This window comes from Symphalangus syndactylus, chromosome 18 (assembly GCF_028878055.3).
Source record: "Symphalangus syndactylus isolate Jambi chromosome 18, NHGRI_mSymSyn1-v2.1_pri, whole genome shotgun sequence".
In the NCBI taxonomy this organism is placed as follows: domain Eukaryota; kingdom Metazoa; phylum Chordata; class Mammalia; order Primates; family Hylobatidae; genus Symphalangus; species Symphalangus syndactylus.
In genome coordinates this window covers 105,189,691-105,215,336 of record NC_072440.2, presented here as the reverse complement: position 1 = coordinate 105,215,336, position 25,646 = coordinate 105,189,691, and positions in this window count along the sequence as shown.

Here is a 25,646-nt window from a genome sequence, read left to right as displayed (position 1 = left end):
TATAATATATAATACAATATATTATAATAATATATTATATATAATAAATAATATATAAAATATAAAATTATTATAAATAATTTTATAATTAGAATTCTATGCAGGATTGTGTTTTGTATATGCAAAACAGATTCAACAGATTTCTTTAAAAGTTTAAAAACTCTTGAGTTACACTCTGATTTCTTTTTTTTTTTTTTTTTTTTTTTGAGACGGAGTCTCGCTCTGTCACGCAGGCTGGAGTGCAGTGGCGCGATCTCGGCTCACTGCAAGCTCCGCCTCCCGGGTTCACGCCATTCTCCTGCCTCAGCCTCTCCCAGTAGCTGGGACTACAGGCGCCCGCCACCACGCCCGGCTAATTTTTTGTATTTTTAGTAGAGACGGGGTTTCACCGTGGTCTCGATCTCCTGACCTCGTGATCCGTCCGCCTTGGCCTCCCAAAGTGCTAGGATTACAAGCGTGAGCCACCGCGCCCGGCCTACACTCTGATTTCTTGACTTGATGCACACCGAACGATGACTCAACTTGGAGAGGTGAAGACATCTCCCAGGATACCCAGCTGCAGACAGTGCTGTGCCCCTCCCTGCAGGACTATCACTCCTGCCACCAAACTACGACTCTTCCTTTTTAGGTATTAATGGCATGTAATTGATGGATTCCTTATGAGGGCCAAAATGAAAGCTGAACTTTATATACATATGGGTGAGAAAATATTTTTGGAACCCCAAAATAATCATTTTGGAAGTATTTCCATGACTACCTGGAAAACAGGTCGTTTCAAAGATTACCTTAAAAAAATCTATATGATAAGAAGTTGAAAAATCACAGAAACTTCAAATCCTGCCTTATTTGAAAGTTAAGGCAAATTAAAATAGTAATAATAGAATTGTTTCCTAAGATACAGGGCAAATGGGAAATAGGTGTAGATGCCAAATGTTTCCTGTTTGAATTTCTAGGGTGTTAAAGCAATCAGGGAGCTGTGTCGTTGAATGTGTCTGCAATGTCAGGTGAATTCTGGAGCAAACAGGATTCTTTTTCACAATGCAGGGCAGACGGAAGAGTGAGGCCATTTCTTATTTCTCACTCCCTGCACCCCATGATGCCAGGACCTCAGCAGTTCCGTCTGCAGGTGCCAGCTCCATTGTGGACAGACTCTGCTCTAAGGATGCCTGCTCTCAGTGTCCTGTGTTTCGACAGAGGTGCCCAGGGACAGCTCTGACTTCTCAGAGTCCTGGGTGGAGAGGGCCACCTGTTGTTTAGTCTTTTCTGGCAGGGCAGACCCATGACCAGGCTGCTTTGTGCCATGCCAGGGGGCTCTTTGATTTCTTTGTTTCTCAACCCAGCAGACATTTTCTTTCCTTGTATTTATTTCTTCCTATCCCTGGCCTCTCATTTGATTTTTGCTTGTTCAGCATAGCAGTACTTATTCCCTGCAAAATGAATTGATTTCTCCTTCCAGATGTTGGAAATCTGAAAGTAATTGGCCCCACAGAGAACTGTCTTTGAGAAATCACCCACTTTGTCCTCGACAGCAGGTGTCACTGTTGTAACAGAAAACCCTGCTGCTTCCAGGGCCCGGGCCAGCCCAGAGATATTTTTACCCAAAAGAGAAAAGACCCAACATGAGATTCAAACTTGGCAAAAGAAATTCCAAAATGAATGTGAAACCTCATAAAAGGCTGTAAATTATCAGCGTGTCTTTAAACGCTGAGCCCAGGACTTTGAGCACCCATCCCTTGGGAAGAGAGACCATGGGGCTGGCCCCAATCTGCAATTGCTCGTGATCTCATCCATCCTGCAGCCCCAGGGCTGCTCTCCTGGCCTCACAAGGATGTAAAGGAGCAGTGACCGAATCCCCTCCTTGTCTCCTGGACCACAAACCTCAGGGGAACACACGGAATTTTGCTGTGCACGTGCTGGTGTCTGCGTTCCAGGATTAGCTCTCAGGATTTACGTGATTTGCCCAAGGACACTCAGGTCATGAGTGGTGGAGCTAGAAGGAAAGCCATCTTTTGCTAGGCCCCACTGTTTCTTCTATATATCTGGTGTAGCTTGGTCCACAGGGATAATGTGGTACGTGTAAACACGACTTCTCCCAGTTCTCTATGCAGAATACAGCATTGCTAAGTGAACCCCATTTAGATTCCGTTGTGGCCAGGGCATTTGGTGTGGCTGGGCCAACCCCACTGGGAAAGGTGGTGATGGTTTCGAGATTCAAAACTATACCTTTATTTCAAAACGTGCTTTCTTCTTTGCAAACATGGTCATTCACTTAAAGTTCAAACATCATGAAATACAAAGAAGTCAGAATTTGTATACCTTTGGGTACACAGGAAAACTGCTATGTCAGTAAATCGGGCCTTGACGTGCTAACATACAGCTTAGCACATGGCCATAGAATTTAAGTACATTGTGTTCACATCTAAATAGAGAAAACAAAAGAAATGAAGAAAAATTGGGAGAGCCTGGAGCTGGAGGTCAGATGGGCATACAGCATGATCCATCATCTTCTCAAGTAGCGTCTCTCATCCCCAGCAAGGCCTGTACTGAGGGGTGGATCCGGATTTGGGATTGCTGTTTAGTAGAGTGGCTCATTCTTTTTTTTTAATTTTTTTATTTTACTTTAAGTTCCGGGATACATATGCAGAATGTGTCGGTTTGTCACGTAGGTATACATGTGCCCTGGTGGTTTGGAACGTGCCGGTTTGTTACATAGGTATACACGTGCCCTGGTGGTTTGGAACGTGCTGGTTTGTTAGGTAGACATACATGTGCCTGGTGGTTTGGTGCACCCATCAACCCGCCATCTTGGTTTTAAGCCCCACATGCATTAGGTGGCTCATTCTTAACGTGCAAGCTAGGCCCGCTAAGGCAGGGCTGTGGCATCTGCAACACACCAGGACAGAGACCTCATTTTTATCAAGGAAAAGAGAAATCAGAATATTTGTTAATTAAAAAGTACTAGGTGCTGAGGATTCCTCAGAGGGAACAGATACATTTTTCCTAGAAGATGGAGGTTGTCTCGGTTGACTAGCTCAAGCTCTACATCCCTAAAATGGGGCTAAAATTCTGAATCTGGAGCCAGCTGTGTAACCTTAATTAGTCATCTCATCTTTCCAAGCTGCATCGTCTGAATCTGAGAAATAGAATTTATAACACTATCTACTTGATGGGGCTGTTATGAGAATTAAGGGAGAAAATGAATATACATCCTTATATACAGCAAATGTCTAATACATGTTAACTAAGGATTTATTCATAATAGATGAGGTGAATTCATACTTGGTCCTGCTTCCAGATGGACACAGCTTCACGGCTAGAGGGACCTTGGCTGTCAGAGGTAATCGGATGTCTTATCCCATGAGGCACCGTGATCAATGTTAGGGGTTGTTCGGAGTGCTGTCCTGTGTAGGATCCTGAAGCCTGATCCCACTTAAGTAGACAAGAGTTTTGATCTTAATTATCAATGCCTGTCAAGGGCATAGGAGAGAGAAGTGACATCATGGGGCTACATAGTCCCAATTTCATTCCCAAATTAGTTCAACAGCCTTATTTTCAGACAAGCCTAGAGTGGTCAGGAAAACTTGGGAAACACATTTTTCAAGCTAGTTTTGTGGCTAATGGAGTCCAGATCTCAGTCTCTGGGTTTTCCTGAGGCTATTTCTCATTCAATTCTGCTGCAACCACTGCCCCTCCACGCAGGAAAGGCAATTCACCTCCATCAAAAATAGATAGCGCCATATACAGGAAGGTTAGTGATACCCCTATGTTATTTTGCTCAAATCTTTGGGTTCAGGGAATAAATTCCTTAACTCCAAAGTGGAATTTCTTTAATTACTCTGCCCTCATCTATACTCCCAGGACAGACCAAGGCACTGTGAATTTTGCTAGGTGTCCCATCAGAAAGATGCAAGAGGACTATGGTTGAACAGAATCTCTAAAGACCTTGCCCTGCCCCTGCTGAGGTGTCCCCTAAAACATGTACCTACAGCACTCTGCAAAGACGTGGAATGAACAATAGTTTAAAGGGAATGTTACTGGGAATATATGTTACAATAGTGTAGAAATAGCTGGAGGTGACCTTTTATGGTTTGGGTCAGCTTTCATTCTAAACGAATCACGTTCCTTTTATCTCCTTTTTCCCCCCTTCGTGTTTTCCCTTCCCTTAGTTCCCTGCATCCAGACTGAAGCTGGTTTAGAGAATGGGATCCATGTTAATCTATGGGTAGAAGTACTTCAAATCTCCACTTCTGATTTCAGACAAGCAGTGATCCTGCTTAACTAGCCCCACCTATTCAGTTTGGAACTGCCAGAAGGATGGACTTACTTTGGAGTAACCCTCATGGTTCTTGCTCTGGAAGAGAGATATCCTGGGATATAACAGCCTCTCAAGACACAGGCAAAATGAAGGAGCAGACTGGAGGTAGCGCAGAGTGCCTGACCCAGTAGGTAACTTCCATGAGACCAAGCCTCCACACACCTTGTCCAGGCCATCTTCTCCTCAGAGTCTGCTTAAAGTAATCTGTTTGTGGCCGGGTACGGTGGCTCACACCTTTAATCCCAGCATTTGGGGAGGCCGACGTGGGCGGATCAACTGAGGTCAGGAGTTCGAGACCAGCCTAACCAACATGGTGCAAACCCATCTCTACTAAAAATACAAAAATTATCTGGGCATGGTGGCGTGCACCTGTAGTCCCAGCTATTTGGGAGGCTGAGTCATGAGAATTGCATGAACCTGGGAGGTGGAGGTTGCCATGAGCTGAGATCACACTCCAGCCTGGCAACAGAGTGAGACTCTGTCCCCCCCGCCACCCCCTCCAAAAAAAGTAATCTGTTTGCCTTCTTTTCTTATCTGAATTTTGACTTCAGGGGCCAAAAATTCAGTTTCTAGCAGATCAAATACCTATTTCTAACAATATCCAAGGACCTCTTTAACTCAACGCTTTCTGAAGATGGCAAGAGAATTGAAGAGGACCAAACCCACACTCAGGACTGAGGAGGAAAAAACTCTACACATTTTATTAAGCCTAGTCATGCAGAACTACAAGCTCTATCTGTAGCGTGGGGTTCTAAAATTAATTCCCGCAGCTAAGTGTGACTAAGATAACCATCTCTATGGCAGCCTTTCCCTGATTTCTCATATTCTCTTAGCTGAACTCTGCTGGTCAGCTTCTGCAGATGCCATGCCTTGTGGGCTCATGGCAATATGTGCTAAAATGTTACTTTATCATGTTCTTTTAATAATTTTTAGAAAGTCCTTGATTTTTAATTTCAGTTGCTAAGATATCACCATAAAGACCTCATTCTCACCAAGGACGTTGCTATAAAGGCTTCCTCTCCTCCCTCTGCTTTGCTTAGCTCAGCTCATTACCTGATGAGCGGGCAGAGGAAGATGGGGGTGGGAGTCGGGTGAGATCAGTATTTCTCTATTTGGGTGAACTCCAGCTCAGTTGGTGCCCATGTGTCTTTCATCAACTGCCTTTCTTTGTCCCATTATAAACATTCTGTGTTTCTTTTATTATAAATATTGCAAGAGATCTTTAAAACCTGTGGGGTTTGATTTATTTGCATTACCATTTGAAGAACAACTTCTGGATTCAGTTCTGAAATGACAAATGATCCATCTCCTCCCATCTTTGAGCACTGATGATCTTCCTTGGTGGAAGCAGCCCTGGGTGTTAATATTTCACCAGTTCAAATCTGTTGATAGGGATCCCAGGTGTGAGCAGGCTGGCCGCCCCAGGTGTTCCATTTAGGAGGGAACAGCACACTCAGGACACCCCAATTCCTACACCACAAGGTTCCAACATCCATCCAGGTTGGCACTCTTTGAGAGGCCCAGGCTGAAGTCACAATTTCCCCCCTTATCTTGTGAGACTCACAGACAGGAGCTTCAAGCATCCATTGGCTGCCAAGGTATCTGCTGGTCTCATCCCCATGAGGGCAGATATTCCTGTGTAAGAACCTCCTGCCAAGGAGAAACTCTATCAGCTAAGGTGAGGGGAGATGCCTCTCCTTCAGTCCCCAGTACTTTGTCTTTTGGAAAATGAATGAATTTTTGCAAAACCACTAACAGTACATTTTCAATAGGTGATCACTAACTTTAAATGCAAATAGTCAATTATTCCAAATCAAAGGGCCATCGGGGAGCTGGCGGTTACAGCCATTGTGTTTGTCTGTGCCTTGCTCAGTTTGGAGCATCCGAAGTGCCAAGACACCTGGGTCTCTTCTCCTCGGAATTCCTAAGAAGTAGGGGCTCTAGCACAATCTGTTCCCTCGGCTCTGTTGTCCCTGTGCTTCTGAGGCAGAGAGGTAACCAGGAAACGTGCAGTTCTAGAGATATATCCTCTAGGTTCTTTTTGAAGTAGATGTTAAGCATTCAGAGGGAAAAGAAACAAGAAATGCAGAAAGTGGGGAGAAACTTGGTAAGGAAAAAATTTTAAAATAGCATAGAAAAAACTGTAGCATAAAATCTAAATACCTTAAAGTTTTGGGCATATTTTGTATGTGTCAAATATAACTTGAAATGAGTGGTCTTAATTAGTCAACAAAGAGTTTCCATTTTCTTTTACTGTGAAGACTGACAATGATTAAACAGAATAAGAATATACAGTGTTGAAGAGGGCAAGAGGGGTTGACATACGCATACACAGCTTGTGTGAAAACAAATCACTGTAACCTCTCTGTGGCACGCGTCGAAGGCTTTAAAAGTGATCAGTGTTTCGATCTGCTTTTAAGGATTGATTGAAAGAAAATTATTGATCAAGTGCTAAAATATGTGTATACAATGATGTTCATTAAAGTGTTTTTTTAAAGTAACAACAAAAGTTAATCAACTGTAATCTTAATAATTGAAGGCTGTGTAGCTAATAATAGTCTAGGCTCATGCAGTAGAATGACACAGCCACTGAAATAATAATGGGCATTTTATCTACTCACATGAAAACTTGATAAAATATTACAGCAAATATATGCCATATAATTTTATTGTATGACATAAGCATGTTTTTTGGAAATCTATAGGAAATTTTAAGACAAACTCCAAAATTGTTATAAGAAAATAAAATCCCCTCATTCCAATTAGGTTAACGGAAGTCAAAGCAAGTTGATGTCAATATCCCATTGTTTCTAAAAGGCTTAAGCATAATCTTTCCTTTCCTTTCTTTCCTTTTCATTCATTTTTGTTTTCTATTTTGCCAACAAAGCCATGCATTAATTGTATACTAAAAGTAATGAAAATGAAAATGGGTAAAACATCAACCTCAATTTGAACTTTTTCTTAATACAAGAAATCAACAGTTATTTGATTGATCTCTATTTTTTTGTCCAAAAATACGTTTATTATATAATCTGCATATCTTGTTTCTACAACTTTCAGGTAGTTTATCACCATCATAAACATCAATCATCACTATCCCTATTATTATTATAGCAACATAATATTACTGTTGTAGCAATGTGATCTTGGTCAAGCTAATTGCCTCATAATCTATTATTCCCACTCATTTCTTAAAGAAGTAAGTATTATTACATGGAAGTGCCTAATTTCAGGCTTTTTAAAAAAATATATTTTAAGTTGTGGGATACATGTGCAGAATGTACAGGTTTGTTATATAGGTATACATGTGCCATGGTAGTTCACTGCACCCATCAACCCATCACCTACATTAGATATTTCTCCTAATGCTATCCCTCCCCTACCCCCTCCACCTCCTGACAGGCCCTGGTATGTAATGTTCCCCTCCCTGTGTCCATGTGTTCTCATTGTTCAACTCCCACCTATGAGTGAGAATATGCAGTGTTTGGTTTTCTGTTCCTGTGTTAGTTTGCTGAGAATGATGGTTTCCAGCTTCATTCATGTCCCTGCAAAGGATATGAACTCATTCTTTTTTATGGCTGCATAGTATTCCATGGCACATATGTGCCACATTTTCTGTATCCCTTCTATTGTAGACAGCATACATGTATGCTATCAATCTTTTGTTGCCATGTAATAGCTTTAGAAAGTCTCCAGTTTGCTTATCGAATAGGAAGCTTATCCAATAATTTATTTCTTATTAACCACTTAGGCTAGTTCTGGTTTGGGCCTGGTAGAACTGAAGCTGAATGTTAAGTGTATGCCCTGTGGCAGCTGGGGCTAGAAGGTCCTATTTCCCTCCTTCTTAGATAAGGCAGGACCATGTGACTTGTGTTGCTCAGTGGATCATGGCAAGAAGGAACAGCCCCTTTGAACTTTCGGTGGCTTTCTCCATACCATCTCTTCTCTCCATGCTGAATGGCTATAGAGCATCTGGGGGAGCCTGAAGCCAGCAGATGCTCCTCAAAGGATGTCGGATCCCCTCAATGGATGGATCTTTGGAGGAGAACTCCCAGAGGAGTCTCGGCCCACGATGATCCACACTGGGCTGTGTGCAGCTGCAGAACCGACTCTTGTTTTGTTTTGTTAAGCTGCTAAGGTTTGAGTTGATAAATTCCCAATATCAACTCAAAGAAGATGAACATTTATGTGGCTCTGGCTAAATATTGCCAAAATCATACAAATATGGTATGATTTTGCTTTATCTCCAGAGATATATGCCTATGTGAACTGTATGTCTTTCATCTAGGGCAGAAAAGAACATTGTATTGGTCAGGGTTCTCCAGAGGGACAGAGCTAATAGGATATATGTACATATGAAAGGGAGTTATTAGGATAATTGGCTCACATGATCACAGGGTGAAATCCCATGGTAGGCCATCTGCAAGTGGGGAAGAAAGAAGCCAGTAGTGGCTCAGCCAAAGTCCAAAAGCCTCAAATGCAGGGAAGCTGACAATGCAGCCTTCAGACTGTGGCCAAAGGCTCAAGAGGCCCCATCAAAAGAGTCCAAAGTTCAAGAGTCCAAAGGCCAAAGAACCTGGAGTCTGATGTCCAAGGGCAGGAGGAGAGGGAGGAAGCATCCAGCCTGGGAGAAGATGAAAGAAGACTCAGCAAGCCAGCTTATCCCACCTGCCTCCACCTGCTTTGTTCTAGCTGAGCTGGCAGCTGATTGGCATCCACATTAAGGGTGGGTCTTCCTCTCCCAGTCCACCGACTCAAATGTCCATCTCCTCTGGCAACAACCTCACAGACACACCCAGAAACAATACTTTACCAGCTATCTAGGCATCCTTCAATCCAATCAAGATGACACCTAATATTAACCATCGCAAACATCTATATCTATGTCTGTAGAAATATATCTCTGTATATATTTTGGAGCAGGAAAACTATAGTAATGTAGGACCCAGACTTAGGCATTTATATATTTCTTTCCCTCCCCTCCCCTCCCCTTTCCCCCTCCCTTTTCCCCCTCCCCTTTCCCCCTCCCCTTTCCCCCTTCCCCCCTCCCCCCTCCCCCTCCCCTTCCTCCCTTCCCCCTTCCCCTCCCCTCCCTCCCTCCCTCCTTCCTTCCTTCCTTCCTTCCTTTCTTCCTTCCTTCCTTCCTTCCTTCCTTCCTTCCTTCCTTCCTTCCTTCCTTCCTTCTCTCTCTCTCCACCTCCCCTTCCCACCCCAGGCAGCACTCTCCTTTTGGAAGAGAATACAAAACTTTTTAGTCCTACTTGGGGGAGATAAAGTGTTGTATGCACGGACGCTGTTATCACTGTGCATTGCTAGCTCTCTCCTGAAGCTCTTTGCTTACTGCTTTTCTGATTGATCAGCTTGTTGTTCTGTTTACTCCTGGTCATGGATCTCTGTAATTGATCACATGATTTGGAATCCTTATGTTTGTTTTCACTTTGATATTTTCTTAGCATCCATTAAACACATGTTTACTGAGCTCCTCTGTATGCCAGGCACTGTACTAGGTTCTTAGTATAGTTTAATGGATAAAACTGACATAGTCTTTGACTTTATGAAAGTTGAAATTTGCAACACTCCATCTTTGCCTCCCGGATTTCTGTATTAACCACAGGTCAGAGGCACCCTTCACTCAGGTCTTCTGACCTCCCAACTTCAGCTAGTTAAAATTGTCCTCTGCCTACTGTTTTCCCATGAAGAAATTAGACATGTAAAGGAAAATGAGGCCTGAGCTGGGAGAAGATTTATATAAAAACCGACTCCATTGGTATCCCAAAGTTTTAAAATAGAATAGGAATTTTTATATTATTTTCATAGTCAGAGTATTTTAGAAGGAACTAACTTATATCAGTCGGAAAATTTGCTAACTTTGGGGTGACTTTGCAAAGAAATGTATAGGATCAATAAAAATATATGTATCTATTTGATTTTACTTTTGTAACTCTTTCAACAAAGATATAGGTGAGTGGATGGAATATATGTTCATATATCTTCAACTATATTGTCTTGAATCAAGAAAACTGTCTTGTCTTCACAAAGAAACACTGGAAGATGCACTTCCTGTTCTTTTTCAGCACTATTCAAAATATTTAATAGCTGGTGCAGCGCTGAGCCCCAACTAGTCAGAATGCCTGTGGTTTTTGTTTTATGTTTTTAAAGCTATTTGTGATAATATTTGCAGGCTGGTGGGATAGCAGGGGAGCACTGGTGTAGGAACACAACTTCCAGTAAAATCACTGGGTTTCGAAGAACATCTTATTTTTCTTTTTTTTGGAGCAGGAAAACTATAGTAATGTAGGACTCCTGCTTAGGCAATGTCTTAGTTCATGCTGCTATAACTGAATACTATTGACTAGGTGACTTAAACATCGGAAATTTATTTCTCATGGTCTGGAGGCTGGAAATCCAAGGTCAAGGCACTGGCAGATCTCGTGTTTGGTGAAGGTGCTTTGCAGATGGCTGTTTTATCACGGTACCTTTACAGGATAGGGGATCGAGGGGAGTAAGCTCCCTTATTTCTTCTTATAAGGGCACCAATCCCATTCACTGGACTCTACCCTCATGACCTAATTACTTCCCATAGGCCCTACATCTAAATACCAACACATTAGGAATTTCGGCTTCAGCATTTGAATTTGAGAGTGGAGGAACAGCACACACACTCCATTCATAGCAGCAGTGCATAACTTGAAGTTTGAATTGATTTCTATTCCCCTGTCTAGTGGATTGTCTTTAGCTGGATGATGATGGTCTGGTCCATTTAATAACATCTTTGGATTCTGTTAGCAGATTTGAATCTCAGTTGCAGCCCTCAGCAACGACATGTTCTTGGGCAAATTATTTACCCTTTGGAGGCTTAGTCTCCTAAACCACAAAATCGGGACACTATTATTTATCTTGCCCAATTGCAGTGCAATTGAGATTGTACAAAACATGCAAGACGCCTGCATGGTCTAGCAAAAGTAGAGACTTTGTAGTGGTTCTTCTTATAAATATTAATAAAACAAAGTTAAAGTTGGCTTTTCAATAAAAACCTGCTTCCCTTGGAGGCAGTCTTTGAATGTGAAATAGTCTAAAAAACAAGCTAATTCTGCAGCCAGTGCAAATATTAATTAGCAGTCTAGCAAGAAGCAGGTCACAATGCTGAATGTCAATGTGCTAAAATGTCTGCTAGTTTCAAGACAGTAGCACCTTGCTAATTTGTCATTAAGGGGCCCCTGGAGCTAAGAGAGATGACAAAAATCTGTGTGAAGAAGAAATTCTCACTGATTGAATCAAACTTCTGCAGTTTTATAAAAATGTGCTACTTTTGTTAGCTTTGCTTTGGAGTTTTTAATGCTATTCACATAATTGGCAGTGTTCTTCTAGAGGTGAACATTTACTTCTTCAATTAAAAAAATTGGTAAATATTGTTTTCCATCTAAAGGGGCAAAAGTCTGCACATTGTGGACTTGATACTAGAGACTTAACCAACATAAATTTCTCTCTGAATTTTGGTTGAACCATCTAGACATTTTCACCTGGCTCTGTCATCAAAATGAACACATTATGTTACTTTATCAGAAGAATTTAAAGATTCTTTGGTATTGTCACATAAGAATAGAGAAGTTTAACAGATTAAACCTAATGAGAAAGTTCATATTTTCAGAAGTAGATATTATGTGTTGAAAAGAGCCAACATTTTGAATTCAGATAATTCTCAGTGTCATTTCTTATTTTAGACTCAGTATATGAACTTGGGCCAGATACATAAAATAGGGAAAATTTTTCCTGCCTTATAAGGTTGATAGAGGTGAAAATACAAACTGCTAGAACATAGAAGACATAATTTTTCTTACAGATGTCTTTTAATATCACTGGAAAGGGAAAAACAGGCTCAGGTAGCAATTATCTTCTTGATTACAACTTTTCACCATCACAAATATTTAGAGACTTAGAGCTTCCCAGCAGTACCTGCAAAGGCCTACTCAAGACAGACAGGTACTCAGTTTTCAAAACAGCAACTTGGTGGGAATTCAACTTACCAATATTTTGGGGTAGGAGGTTGGCTTTTCCAAGTGGCCTAGTGCACAAATCTCATGATAGATATGCTCTTAACAAGTGGGGCTTGGATTTGAAATCTTATTCAGGGTGTTAGAGTAAGCACATTCCACGTGCATACTCTAAATCAGAATAAAAACCCTGGCAGGCTATGCAGGATCTCACACCACCACGTTGCTCCTTTTGTTGATAGAAGACCTGCTTCATACCAACAGTACCAACATTCCAGGTGGGAGGCAGACCTGGGCTGAGGAGGCAATGCCGTGCTGTGTAAATGTGAGAACCTGGGACCTAGGCTCTGTCTCAGTTCTGCCTGCAAACTTGAACAAGGCGTGCAGTTTCTCTGTAGTAAATTTCCTGATCTGCCAGGCCTATCAGAGCTTGCCACTCTGCTCCCTGAGCCTATAGTTCAGGGAAATGCATCGGCGCAAGTCTAAGTTTGCATTGGAAAATTGCTCATTCAATAAAGCAATAACAAAGGAGTAACTAGCTTGTAGATGCTACTGTATGAGAGCTTTTAGTAGTCAGAAACGGCGTATTCTAACCGGGCTCATTTACATGTTTATTAGAGTTTATACCAAAGGAAACTCGACTGACAGTTTTTCCAGTGGGATAGTCTTCTGCTATATATGTCTACAATTTACATTTTCCCTGCTTTTAGCAAACAATACAATTCTCCAATTGAGACATTTATGTTCTATAACACTTTTTGTGGGTTTTTTTGCCATAATTAGTATTAAGATGTTCTCGTTTATGTTAATGCATAAATATGCACACTTAATACTTCGTTTTTACTTATAAACTGTGGTTATAAAGGTCTACTCATCATTTTTACAAAGTTCTTTAGAGCAGTCAACTTGTTTGTTCCAATGGGAAATTATTTATAACCCCAAGCCATAAAATAGATAATAACATCTAACTTTTTTTAGTGCATGTTTTGTGTCTGACCCTTTGCTAAGATATTTAACTCATATAATCCTCATAATAAATCTACAAGTTTAGGAAGGTAGCCTTATTATTCCCAATTGCTAGATGAAAAAAACCAATGATATTAACTGTCCTGTTGAGAGCTACAAGGCTTGTGAGTGGTAGAAGACGCAATCGAACCCAAGCAGTCTGGGTCCAATGTAGAACAACTATGCCATGTGTCTTTCCACAAAAAGTGGAGTCAATTTTTTTGAAACAGGCTTGGGAGCCGCAAGTCCTGGGCTCTTCAAAGACCCCCCTGGGGCAGTCCTCCTGGAGACATTACCCAATGCTGGAGCCGCCCAGGTCTCTCCCTTGGCCCTTTCCTTTTCTCTACAGATACCCTACTCCTTTGCTGTTCTTCCCATCTTGTTGCTTTAAATAGCTTCTGTAATCTTGAGTATATATTTCCGCATCCCTCCACTGAACTCCAGACTTCTCAATCTGTCTACCTGACAGCTTTTGTTGGATATTCAATAGGCATCACCACATAACCTGTCCAAAACCAATGCCCCGTTCCTCTGTTCCTACACAGAACTGCTACCTGCATCTCAGGGGATGAGAATCCCTCTTTACAGTTTCCCAAGCCAGAGACCAGAAGTGCATCATGTTGCATTTCTTTCTGCTTATGTGGCAAATCTCAGCAGACTCTTTTCAGAATACATCCAGAATTTAAAATCCTCACCAATTCCTTTGATAGACTCCAATCCAAACTGCCCTAATCTCTCTCTTGCCTCCAAATTAGTTTGAGCTTCTCCTCCTGCTTGTGTAATGCAGTCTATTTTTGACCTAGAACCCAGAGGGAGCCTGTCACAGGGAAATCCAACTGCGCTGTTCCCCTGCTAACTACCTTCTGATGATTTCCACCACACCCCACAGGCCTGACCTGACTCCCTGCTGCTCTGTGTCCTGGCCCCCTGCACTGGTTCCCTGGTACTCTGCTGGCCTGGTCCCCTGCTGCTCTGCTGTTCTGGCCCCCTACTGCTCTGCTGGGCTGGTTCCCTGACACTCTGCTGGGCTGGTCCCCTGGTACTCTGCTAGGCTGGTTTCGTGGTACTCTGCTGGGCTGGTCCCCTGGTACTCTGCTAGGCTGGTTTCGTGGTACTCTGCTGGGCTGGTGTTGTGGTACTCTGCTGGCCTGGCCCCCTGCTGCTCTGCTAGCCTCATCCCCTGCCACTCTGCTGGCTTGGGCCCCCTGCTGGCTGCTCATGCCTCTCTTTCCTGCATGTGTCATGTCCTCTCTATTCCTTGAATGTGCTGAGCTGTGACCACTCCAGTGCGTCTCCCTGTGGTCCTCCTCTTGGAATACTCTGCTGTCAAACCTTCTCAAGCTCTCTTGGGTCTCTCCTGGAAGCTCACTGTTGTATTACAGAGGCCTGTGCTTGGAGCTTCTAAAATGAGGAACATTCGTCTCACCACTTGTGGAAGTGTCTTCAGCCTTACCTTTCTTTGTTGTTCTTCCTGACACTGAATACCATTCAACAGGCTCCATTTTGATCGTTTACTGTCCACTGTCTCCCACTTCCACCCCTACTAGAGTGTCATTCATGAGGACAGGACAGGGACTTCATTTTGCTATTTTTACACGTTCTTGCAGAACCTATAGCACTCATATTAGTCAGGCATTTGGTATTTGTTGAGTAAAATGAGTGAATCTTTGAGAAACTTCCAGGTTTTATAGAACACAGTTCTATAAACAGCCATAAGCCACCTGGATTCATAACAGAGACATGAGTGTGACACCGACATGAGCTGAGGTGTAAGGAAGGGAAGTCAGGATCAGATCCGAACTGGTGATCAGGTCAGCTCCAGGTCATCCTAACCAGGAATCTAACATTCGGACTTGCCCAAGGTGGTAAGGGGGGTCAGTGGGGGTGGCAGACTTTTGTTTGACTTATGCCAGTCGGGGTCTAGGGTGACCTAGTATGAAAGGTGGGATGTAGGAGGTGACATTTGCAATAAAGACATCAAATAAAAAATCCGGTCTATTTGGAGCAGAAGGAAGTATGTAACTGGGGTGGAGAATGTGAAAAGAGGTGGCGAAGCCAGGGCCCAGTGCTAGTACCAGCAGGGCCCCAGGGATGGAGAAGAAATCCTGGCACTGAGTGGGCCTATGTGCAGAGAGCTTAGAGCCACAGAATCAAGGCAAACAGAACTCAATCCAAACAGACTAGATCATGAGTCTGGGAAAACACCTACTGCTAAGTCCAGACTTCCTCACTCGTGGGGGGAATCTGCTCCTGTTAGTTCCTTTCTCGGGGGTTGACATTCTGCAGGTGCTGCAAGGCGGCACCTGTAGCCTTGCTAAGCTGGGGAAGGCAGGACTGATGCCTAACAGCCTAAGATTACCTTTCTGGAGGCTTCTCCAGCTTCTGTTTATGGTATTTACCTTCTGTTCCTTTTGGTTTGTTTACTTGTTTAAAAGATGATTAAATAACCTCACACAACATTGTACCACTTGAAAATAAAATGAATCTTGAGATTTTTTTTCTTTTTCTTGCAAAGAGATAATGAAGTAAACAAACACCTCTGTCTCCTGCCCACCTCTCTCAGGTGCGCCTGCTGTCAGAATTCTCCTGTTATAACAACCTAACTACTGAGTACATATAAATGTTTCATCTGCAATATTTTTCATAAACCTCAGGGGACCCTGCAGCCCATCTCCAAGAAGTCTTCTTTGTGAATTTCAGCTAACACTCACTCTTCTCCACTAATGGCAGACAGCTCTATCTAGCTGACAATGTGAAATATCTATTTTTCTTATTGTTGCCCCAAATTGTTGCACATTTATGTTTCTAGCCCATATTTCTCCTGTGAGCCCAGACCAGCAGCACAGTTTACATCTTCACTTGGCCATGTCAAATGAAGCCATCTCAAACTTCAAAATCGAAGTCTTCTCTTCATGCCTGGCTTACTTCAGTGAGTGACATCAATATCCACCCTGGAATTGCTCATTAGGGTTAGCAACTGTTTAATCTTGGAAACCACATCATAACTGGGTACAGTCTAATTGCCAAACAAAATATGCAAGCCCAGTAAGCATCATCTGGACTTGGCAAGTTCAGTGATAAAGCGTGGAACACAATGGCAAGTGAGTCTCGCATGGGGTGCAAGGCAGAGGAACACCCGTGGCTGTGCCCTCCCCTGCTTGGCCTTGTCCATCATCTGCTACTGGAGACTCCTTTCCAGCAGCCATGCTTCCTGACCAACCTCAGTGATGAAAGCGAATCAAATGCCACCACTTTTCAATTTTTAGAGGAATTTTCCTGGAAATAAACAGAATCCATCTTTTTAATTGCATCGGTAACCCTTTAAGAATATGGAGACCACCAGAGGCCAACCACACTCTAAAGAGAAGCTAAGAGAGGCAAATAGAGCAATTAAATCAGCCATCACCCAGAGGATACTTGCTGAAAGGGTGAAGGCGTGATTCAGTTTTCAAGGCAACACAGAACGCTGGACAAAGTTCAAAGCCAATGTCCAATCATAGGGCCAGTAGATCTGCCCACCCACCAAAACCTGTGATTTTAATTACACCTTTAGCCTAAGAGTAAATTAGAATGCACTTACTGTCCAGTTAACTACTAGAAAATCAACTGTCTCCAACCTTGAGTCTAAGTTGGAGGTAAAAAAAAAAAAAAGTCTTCGCTAACAATTCAAAACCACAAGCAGAATCTCATCAAATGCACACTTCTTGTGTAGTATTAAAAATGACAAGTTGGGGTTCCGTGCCTCCAGCCCTTGGTGAAGCAAATGCAGTTCCTGTCTGAAGGAATTTACTTCAGAAATAGAGATCGTCAGGTGCTGCCCCACAGCAGACCTCCTCAACTAAGATCTTAAACATGTACACATACAGAAATTCCACAGGGAAAGTTTCAATAAACAGGAAGTCACAGCAGTAAAAAATGAAATGACAGGGAATCAAGACACTATAAGAAATAAACAAAAAACAATATAATCCTAAAAGAAAGACGTCAAATACTGACCTAACAAGACATTGAATGTCTTATAACATGGTTTCTGAAAATTTATGAACCACCTGGTGATATTTTTATTTTCTTATCATGAAATTTTAACTCAGTAGGTCTGAGAGTTGAGCTTCATATTCTATCTTTCTAGTAAGCTCCAAAGTGTTACCACTGCTGCTGATCTGTGGACCATACATTAAGTAATAAAGTTTTGATATTGTGTTTAATATGTTACATTAGTTTTTTATTGTTGCTGTGAAGAAGTACCACAATATTGAGTCTTGAAGCAATAAAAATTTATTATCTCACAGCTCCATAGGTTAGAAGTCCAATTTGGTGCATCTGAGTTCTTGACTCCAGGTTTTACAAAGCACAAAATCAGGTGGTAAAAATAAATACACAAATATATTTGCATGTATATGTGTGTATAATAATAATATAGTTGTAATGAACTAAAATGCTCAGTTAAAAGACGAAGACTTGATGGGAATAGCATTGAGTCTGTAAATTACTTTGGGCAGTATTGCCATTTTCATGTTGATGATTCTTCCTCTCCATGAGCATGGAATGTTTTCCATTTGTTTGTGCCCACTCTTATTTCCTTGAGAAGTGGTTTGTAGTTCTCTTTGAACAGGTTCTTCACAACCCTTGTAAGTTGTATTCCTAGGTATTTTATTCTCTTTGTAGCAATTGCAAATGGGAGTTCACTCATAATTTGGCTCTCTGTTTGTCTATTATTAGTATATAGGAATGCCTGTGAATTTTGCACACTGATTTTGTATCCTGAGACTTTGCTGAAGTTGCTTATCAGCTTAAGGAGTTTTGGGGCTGAGACAATGGGGTTTTCTTATTACATGTTCTCTTTTGTAGTACACACAACGGATGTAATTATATATTTATTTATCCCTGATTTAATTCTTTATTTTTAGCTTTCATTAATTTACATACAGTAAAAGTCACTTTTTGATGTACAGTTCTATGAGTTTTGAGAAATGCATGGAACTATGTTTAATGAGCATCACAATCAAGTATAGAAGGGTTCTGTCACTCGAAATAATGACACTAATGCTTTCCCTTCCACCTCACTCTTCAACCCTGAAAGCCACTGAGCTATTCTTCAACTCTATGTTTTACTTTTTCAGAATGTCGCATAAATGGAAGAAAATATAGCACATAGTTTTTTTGAGTCTGTTTTTTTCCACGTCTGAAAGCATGTGAAATTCACCTTTGTTACGGCATGCATCATAATTCACAATTGTTATTACTGAGTAATATTAGTGTACTATGTTTAATTCATTCACCATTAAGGTCATTTAAATTATTTCTCTTTTTGGTGATTATTAATAAAGCCTCTATAAACTTTTGCAAATAGATTTTCATATAAGTTCCATTTTTAAATTTCTTTTGAGTAGGATTGGTCACACAATAAGTTTATGGTTAAATTTATATGAGACTGAAAAGCTGTTTTCCAAAGTAGCTTACTGTCTTGCCTTCCCCCTAGCAATGCATGGGAGTCCCTGTTGCAGCACATTTTCACCAGGACTTAAGGTTGCCATTTATTATTATTAAATTTTCAGCTATTCTAATAAGTGTACAGTGGTTTCACCTTGTGGCTTTAATATACATTTATGTAATGACTAATGATATTGAGCATCTTTTCACATGGTTAAATGACCATTTTTTATTGTTAAATTTTGTAAGTTCTTGAGCAAACTATCACAAGGACAGAAAACCAAACACCACGTGTTCTCACTCATAGGTGAGAATTGAACAATGAGAACACTTGGACACAGGGAGGGGAACATCACACACCAGGACCTGTCATGGGGTGGGGGTAGTGGGGAGGGATAGCATTAGGAGAAATATCTAATGTAAATGATGAGTTAATGGGTGCAGCAAACCAACATGGCACATGTATACATATGTAACAAACCTGCACATTGTGCACATGTACCCTAGAACTTAAAGCATAACAATAATAAAAGAAAATTTGTAAGTTATTTATATATTGTGGGAAAATGTTTGCCAGACACTTGACAGGTAAATATTTTCTCCCAGTCTATGGCTTGTTTGCATTCTAACAACAAGTAAAAATCTGGGCAAACTAAAAAGTCAATCACTGTTCTTAGCTATGCAAGAGAAATGAGGTCACAGAGAAAACTGCTGCCCCCTAAATTGAAGATCTATTGGAGAATACTGAATGCAGAGAATAAGAACCTAGCAGAGCAGAAAGCTCTGTGAGAGCTAGTGCCGGGACAGGGAAATCTGAACCGTAATTGATGAACTACTAAAGGCTCCTGATGAACAAATCTGACAGTTAAAAACTCCAAGGAGACTCAATCATAGGGAAGCCCCCCTTTTGAGAGTTTTACCTCAAAAAGCTCTTCAAGGTCCCCATAGGGAATATCAGAGAAAAATTCCCTTAAAATTCCTTTAGGCATCTGGCAGGGAGAAGAGAAAATGAATCATTTTGGAATACACCAGAGTACTGTGTTCTTCTTAACAAGGCTTGTCCTCAGGAGGAATTAATTAACCATAGCCCGACCTGCTGGGTTTTTAATTTTTTTTGTTTTTAGGACAGACAGAGTCTTGTTCTGTCACCCAGACTGTCCAATGGCATGATCATAGCTCACTCTTAACTTTGGACCCCTGAGCTCAAGTGATCCTCCTGCTTTGGCCTCCCAAGTAGCTAGGACTACAGGGGTGTGTCACCATGCCCAACTAGTTTCCATTTTACTTTTTGGGGAGATGGGGTCTCATTATGTTATCCAGGCTGGTCTCAAACTCGTGGCCTCAAGCAATCCTCCCACCTTGGCCTCTCAAAGCCAAGTTTGAGCCACTGCATCTGGCCTTACTATGGTTTTATCAGAGCCTAATGGACCTGGGGAAGAGAATACCCAAATCCCACCCTCTCTGGCCATTCTGTCCCATCTATGGAGGGGGTGGAGGGGAAGACTGGGAAGCATTTGTGAAGTTCAAAGACTGAGACCTAAATAGGACTATAAAATGCTTCCCTTCTCTTCATACCTTACTACTATATTACTAAAACCTTGTGTACAGCAGTTCCTTTTACCCAGTATATCATGTTTGGATATAAGAAAAATTATAGGACATACTAAAAGGTCAAAACTTAGTTTGACGAGACACAATATGTATTGAAACCAGATTCAGATACGATAAGGATGTTGGAATTATCAGACTAGAAATTTAAAACAACTATGATTAATATGCTAAGGTCTCTAATGAATAAAGTAGACAGCATACAAGAACTGATGTGCAATGTAGGCAGAGAGATAGAAATTCTAAGAAAGAACCAAAAGGAATGCTACAGTATTAAAAGCACTGTAACAGAAGTGAAGAATGCCTTTGATGGGCTAACTAGTCGACTGGACAGGGCTGAGGACACAATCTTTGAGCTTGAAGATATCTAAATCAAAACCTATAAACTGAAAAGCAAAGAGAAAAAAGACTGAAACAAAACCAAACCAGAACAGAATATCCAAAAGTGTGAGGCAACTCCAAAGATGTAACATTTGCACGATAGAGATACCAGAAGAAGAAGAAAGAGAGAAAGGAACAAGAGAAATATTTAAAACAATAATGGCTGAGAATTGTCCCCACCAAACCACAGATCCATGAAGCTCCAAAAACACCATGCAGGATAAATGCCAGGAGCACCACACCTAGGTATATCATTTTGAAATGACAGAAAAACAAAAATAAAGAAAAAAATCCTGAAAGAAGCCAAAGGGGAATACCTTACTAATTGATATGGTTTGGATCTGTGTCCCCACCCAAATCTCATGTCCAATTGTAATCACCAGTGTTGGAGGTAGGGCTTGGTGGGATGGGGGTGGATTTTTCATGAATGGTTTAGTACCATCCTCTTGCTACTCTCTTCACAATAGTGAATTCTCACAAGATATAGCTGTTTAAAAGTATGTGGCACTTCCCTCCTTGCTCTCTAGTGCCTCCCTTTATCACATGAACTGCCTGCTCCTACGTTGCCTTCCCCATGAGTAAAAGCTCCCCTGAGACCTCCCCAGAAGCAGATGCAGCCCTGCTTCCCTTGCAGCCTGCAGAACTCTGAGAAAATTAAACCAATTTTCTGATAAATTGCTCAGTCTTAGGATTTATTTTTATAGCAATGTGAGAATGGACTAATTTAGCAATTGAAGAACAAAGATAAGAATTACATCCGACTTCTATGTAGAAAGCATGCAAGCAAGAGAGTGTAATGAGATATTTAAAGTTTTGAGAGAGAAGAAAACCATTGTCTTAGAATACTGTACCCAGATAAATTATATTATTTATCTGTTTTATGTATTGCTGGCTTTAATTTGTTAATATTTAGTTAAGGATTTTGATATCCATGCTCATGAGTGATATTTCTTTATAATATTCTTATCATTTCTTTGGAAATTCATCTGATTGTTGAGGTAATGTTGGTCTCATGAAATAAGTTAGGAAGTAATTCTTGAAATATTCTTTGGAAGAAATTACATAGAATTGGTAGATATTATTTCTTAAATATTTGGTAGGATTTTCTATTGGAACCATCTAAGCCTAGAGTTTTCTTTATTGGAAAGTTTTAAACTATGGATTTAATTTATCTATTTGATAAAGGAAATATCATATTGCCTATTTCTTTGGTGAAGTTTGGTAATTTGTGACTTTCAAGGAATTGTTCTATTTCATCTAGGTTGTTGAATTCATGGGCATAGAGTTGCTCATAGGATTCCTTTATTATGATTTTAAACTTCTATGTATCTTAGTCATATCTCCCTTTCATTCTTAAATTAGGAAGTTTGAGAGCTTGTTTGGAGATTCTAGAAGGGGAGCGCAGCTACTCATACACACTTGACCAAAGACCCATCCTCCTCTATCGGGGATGTTCATCCTCTTCAACTGAGCATGCAGCTTCGGGAGGGATGCACATGGAGCAGTGAGGGAGGAAGGGGACACCCGCCTAGTGAGCCAGATTGGCCAAATCAACCCTGGAGATCAATGGGTGACAGATGTCGCAGCCAGTTGGGAAAACTGGCTAGCCATATGCAGAAAACTGAAACTGGACCCCTTCCTTACACCTTGTACAAGAATTAACTCAAGATGGATTAAAGACTTAAACGTAAGACCTAAAACCATAAAAACCCTAGAAGAAAACCTAGGCAATACCATTCAGGACATAGGCATGGGCAAAGCTTCATGACTAAAACACCAAAAGCAATGGCAACAAAAGCCAAAATTGACAAATGGGATCTAATTAAACTAACGAGCTTCTGTACAACAAAAGAAACTATCATCAGAGTGAACAGGCAACCTACAGAATGGGAGAAAATTTTTGCAATCTATCCATCTGACAAAGGTCTAATATCCAGAATGAACAAGGAACTTAAACAAATTTACAAGAAAAAAGCAAACAACCTCATCAAAAAGTGGGTGAAGGATATGAACAGACACTTCTCAAAAAAAGATATTTATGTGGCCAGCAAACACAGAAAAAAAAAAACTCATCCTCACTGGTCATTAGAGAAATGCAAATTAAAACCACAATGAGATACCATCTCATGCCAGTTAGAATGGCCATCATTAAAAAGTTAGGAAACAACAGATGCTGGCGAGGATGTGGAGAAATAGGAACGCTTTCACACTGTTGGTGGGAGTGTAAACTAGTTCAACCATTGTGGAAGACAGTGTGGCAATTCCTCAAGGATCTAGAGCAAGAAATATCATTTGACCCAGCAATCCCATTACTGGGTATATATGCAAAGGATTATAAATCATTCTACTATAAAGACACATGCACATGGATGTTTATTGCAGCACTATTCACAGTAGCGAAGACTTGGAACCAACCCAAACGCCCATCAATGATAGACTGGATACAGAAAATGTGGCACATATACACCACGGAATACTATGCAGCCATAAAAAAAGGATGAGTTCATGTCCTTTGCAGGGCCATGGATGAAGCTGGAAACCATCATTCTCAGCAAACTAACACAGGAACAAAAAACCAAACACCACATGTTCTCATTCATAAGTGGAAGTTGAACAATGAGAACACATGGACACATGGAGGGGAGCATCACACACTGGGGCCTGTTGGGGGGTGGCAGGCTAGAGGAGGGATAGCATTAGGAGAAATACCTAATGCTATACCACATTTAGCAAAGCACCAGTTAACATTAATATGTGTTTTTTCAGTTGTTCAGTTCTCTTTCTCAGTGTAGATTCAGTGCAGTATTCATAGTATTCCGTTAAGATGGTTACATTGATTTTACATCTTGTAAAGTGGAATCTTAGGATCCAGGATGTATTCCTTTTCTTTTGTGCATAACAAGTTATTACCAACATAGGTTCTTAGGATAACACATGCATGAGCTCAGTTTCTGTGGGCCAGGCATAGCTTACCTTGGGTTTCTGCCCAGGTCTTATCAGGTGGCCAGGCTGAGACCAAGGTTTCATCTAGGTTGTGTTCTCCTCCAGAGGCTCATTGAGGAAGGGTCCATTTCCATGTTCATTCCGGTTGTTCTAGAATTTGTTTCCAATGGTTGTATGACAGAGGCCCTCAGCTTCTTACTGGCTACTCTCTGATCTTAGAGGCCACTGTAGTTCCCTGCCACTTGGTCCTCTCCATAGGTGCTTTGCAAAATGGCTGTTGGCTTCTTTAAGACTATAGAAAAATATTTCTCTCCAGTCCCACTGAGTCATAGTCTCCTATGATGTAAAGTAAATATGGAGTGATATCATTCACCTTTGTCATATAGCATGACCTAATAAGTAGTGTGATATCCCATCACTTTTGCCATATTCCATAGGTTGGAAGCAAGTAATGGGTCCTATCCACACTCAAGGGAAGGGTATTCCACAAGGGCATGGCTCATTAAGCATCACCACATGGTGTGTCTCCCACAAGTGTGTTATGTTTATTGCATGTGAGTGTCTAGAATACGCTAGTAAAGGGGACTCATACTGAGTGTGGGAGTAGTAATGTCGTTCTTTGCACTTCCTGTGATGTTCCTTGTTTCATATTCATATAAACCAGGGGAGTTCCATAGGAAATGCCACTTGAGTGAATAAATGGATTAATCAGTGAGTACTTGGGACTTAAACAGTTGACAGAATATAGTACTGCTGACTAAATCTAAAAAAGGTTCAGAATAAATCCCATTGTAAATTTTATTTCATTTTCCTGTTCTAAAGTAAGATTCCCATGAAACCCAGAGTACTCTGTCTGATGGTTTCTTAGCCTATTTCAGAGTTTGTAATTTCAGATTTTTACTTTCCATTTTGGAAATCTATCCATCTGACAAAGGGCTAATACTTTCCAACCTGGTACAACCGAGTCTTATAGGCCAACCTGGGCTTTTCTTGGGATGTTGCCAAAGTGACTAATGAACCAATGTGTTTAACTGTTACTTCAGTGAAACCACATCTCCTGATTCCCTGTGGTACATTGCATTTTCTAGTAAAGATCAAATTGAACATGCTCTACTTGCTGAAAATTAATTGACAAGAGATGTTTTGATATCAATTGGAAAACCATGGAAGGTTGAAAGGTTAAATCATAGCTTAGATCTATGAGTTTTTGGGTCATATCAAACTACTTCTCCATTTTCTTTTGTTGACAGCATTCAGAGCCTTCAAGTCCTATCTAAGCATTATATAGACAATATCTGTTTTCCCACAACATAAATGATCCACTCCCACTTAGGGAAGATCAGCCTTTGCGTGTGTATGCTTACATTTTTCTAGTTCAAATAGGATTTTTCACAGGTATTCTTAAATGCATTTACTAAACCCAACAGCATGTTCTTTGAAACTTCTTTTGGACCTCAATGTCTTCAAGGATTAATTGATTTCCTTCCCCTGATAGGAGATGTGTTTCAAGGGTTACAGGAGGCTCAGGATGAGTGTGCTTTTTATTATTATTGTTGTTCTTGTAGGTCTCTAGGTAGGGTTGTAGTTTGTAAAATTTTCGAAGGTTAAATAACAAGAATTATATCTGAAATGTACAATGATTACAGGGATTAAATGGAAAAGGAGTGAGGCTGCAGGGACTAGATGGACAGGTTAAGTGCAAGGGTGGGTAAACCAGTCATAGTAATTCACACTCTACCACACCCTAGGTAGAGGGAGGAGGACCAGAAAAAACAAAGGCCCACTCATGCCAAGGACCATGAAAAGGTGGACAAGGACCGTATAATATCTTTTGAGCTTGTCGTGAGCTCTCCTTGCTATGAGGAACTCGTACTGTTCCTTGCCATCTCTCGGTACTCTTGTAACCAAGATCCTCTTCGGTCACGCTATCTCAGCACTTTCGTGACGTGAACCCTCTGTGGGCTTCTGGGCCT